The 2,630-nt window shown below is 34.5% G+C and overlaps 1 long non-coding RNA gene across 1 annotated transcript; it reads left to right on the top strand.

Moving 5' to 3' along the window:
• The first annotated feature begins 677 nt into the window (after positions 1-677).
• LOC126604237 (uncharacterized) lies at positions 678-2,024 on the top strand. The gene is made up of 2 exons (XR_007616528.1): positions 678-1,378; positions 1,473-2,024. It is a non-coding gene; the product is annotated as an uncharacterized LOC126604237 (long non-coding RNA).
• The last annotated feature ends 606 nt before the right edge of the window (positions 2,025-2,630 follow it).

The raw sequence follows: 2,630 nt of genomic DNA, 5'->3' as shown, positions 1-2,630 counted from the left end.
ACAATCGCGTTAATTGAATTCTTGGCAATTGTATCATGCATTCATAGTTATAATTGCCTCGTCAACACTTATGATTTTCATTGAACGTAATGATCTTTGATTGTATCTCTATTATGCATTCATATAGGGGACTTTTAGAGAATGATTTGGGTTGTCGCATGCATTCATCCAATTCAATGAGTAAAGGAAAAACTGAGGGTTAATTTGTGCATCACGGTTAATCTGGGGTGTTGAGTATCATAGTTTATTGAAAATCAATTGGAAATCGATTCATGTACAAGTGTGTCATGTGTGAAGAACGGACCTCTAACTAATCCCTCCATCATTTTATTTCTCAAATTCATTTTATAATCTGCCTAGTTTTATAACTTGCTTGTTTATTTCAAATTCATCCAAATCAAAACCCCCATTTTACTTTCTTGTTCCAAAGTGTTTAAAATCTGCTTTGTTTGTGTTTTAGAGTGTTTTGATTTAAGTAAAAACACTAAATTCGTCCAAAGTTGTGTTAGAGTCAAATCTGCCCAGTTTGTGTTTTTAGGCAGTTTTGAGTGTTTTTAAGTTGTTTTGAGTCTTTAGAATCTGTTTTGAGTCTTTTGACTCTATTCAAACGTTTTTAACTTTGTTTTTATGTTTTTGAGTAAGTTTAGAGGTTTAGCAAGCCCTCCTAATCCCCGGTTTAGAACGATCCCTACTTGCATTTATACTACAATTTGACAACAAGAGGGTTTAATTTGAGTGCTTAACTTTCATTGCATCAATATCCTTGTGGTGGAAGATTGATATTACAGTTCTTATACAACTTGATTTATACGTGATTAATCTCTTTTCAAGTATGTTGTCAGGTTTTTTGAGATTAATTAGATATCAAAGGGAGTCATGAAGGAGATTATTAATTAAGGCCATTTGTTGGCAAGACTCGAAACTTGAATTAGGTTATCATAATTTTGTCACTTACAACTAATTAATCCATGTTACGTTTGTATTGTTTTAGGCTGGAGATGATCAATGTCTTGTCAACTAAGCAAGCCATAGCGGCTTAGTTGATGCTGGGACTGTGGTTTTAAGTTACTTTGATCAACGTTGCATCTTATTTAGAATAAAAGGGATAATCTTCTTTCCCGTAGGTGTGGACCGTTGATTTTATGTGATTATGATACCTAACTGATAAGCTAAAAAGGTGGGATTTGGGATTCCTTTATGGATTGAACCTTAATACCTTAGCAAGTATAAATACTAAGGTCCCTACAAACCCTAGATACACAACAAACGCCTCCCATAAAGTAGTTGTATCCGGCTAGGTGCTTTGTAGAAGACTTTGATGTTGCCGCATCCTACATTATCTCCGTTTGATCTCCAATGGCTATCGCTTCATGATCAGGTTAGCTAACTCATTCGTTTGTGTTTTAATTATATAACCACATAAAGTTTACATTAGATAGATAATCAATTGGAACCAAAAACTTTTGTAATAGGGAATAGGTGTCAACACCATGCGTGAGGGTGTTCTGGAAAGGGAGACAACCCTATATACTCAAGAAAACTCCAGACTACCGAAAAGAAGAAAAAAGACAATTAGCTGGTGATTAATTATGAACTCCAAATTCACCGTGTAATTAAATTATTTCCCTTTTTATTTTCCATGCCCAATTTCAATTTATTTGGACCTAAATCACTAAACAAAATTGCAGACTCAGTGATACAAAATTGCGGAAGCATCCTTATGAAGTCTCACAGGATGGATTAGTCAAAATAACCAACCAAACGAACCCTACGCTTATTATGTGGCTTTGATACAAAATTATGCTTCACTTGTGTCAATCATCTACAGTTAATCAAATTACCTGTGAATCGAACCCTAAGCTTATTGTGTGGCTCTGACACCACATGTAAGATATATTCTAAAATCATAAGAGCAACAATAAGACATTAGGATCACGAATACAATAACGAAATCGACATGAAAAGGAAATAAACTTATCTGTAGAATTTGGAGACATGGTTATGAAGATAAAGCCATTGATGAACTCTAGGTTGTCTTCTCCCTCCAATACTCCAAAATATCTCATTACTATATGAATAGGTTTTTTTTTATTACGAGGAATTCAACATATGGAAGCAGGGACTTAACCTAGTATTTATATACCATTAGGGTTCCTTATTAGCCGGCCTATTAACAGCTAAGAAGGTCAACCCTATCACCTTGATTGAGTCCTATCATGATGCAATATCTTTGTATTTGAACCTCTAGATGATTCTCCTAGGTTAGCTGCAATGATTTATGACTCCACAATTCTTACCTAACTAGGACTCTTAATTTACTTGAATTGCACATCACTGAATAATCAAGTGATTTGTTCCTTAAATAAACCAATTGTCACACATTTCCATTCACAGAACTTTACAATTTAAGATTACAAAGAACTGGTGCAAGGTTCTTTTTCCTGAGAAAGAGTATGTCAGGCTGGCACAGAACCACATCAATATTGAGTGCCAAAAGAAATTCCTAGGCAAGAATTTTCGAGATATGTATGAGCTGGCTGAGAATGTCTAATAGTATGACTCCTTGCTTAAGGAAGAAATAACAATAAAGTTAGTGTCGCAAGGAACTCTATACAAAAACCAGGTCATAA

The sequence above is a fragment of the Malus sylvestris genome, chromosome 15 (assembly GCF_916048215.2).
Source record: "Malus sylvestris chromosome 15, drMalSylv7.2, whole genome shotgun sequence".
Taxonomy (NCBI): domain Eukaryota; kingdom Viridiplantae; phylum Streptophyta; class Magnoliopsida; order Rosales; family Rosaceae; genus Malus; species Malus sylvestris.
This window is presented reverse-complemented; position numbering and strand designations above follow the sequence as displayed.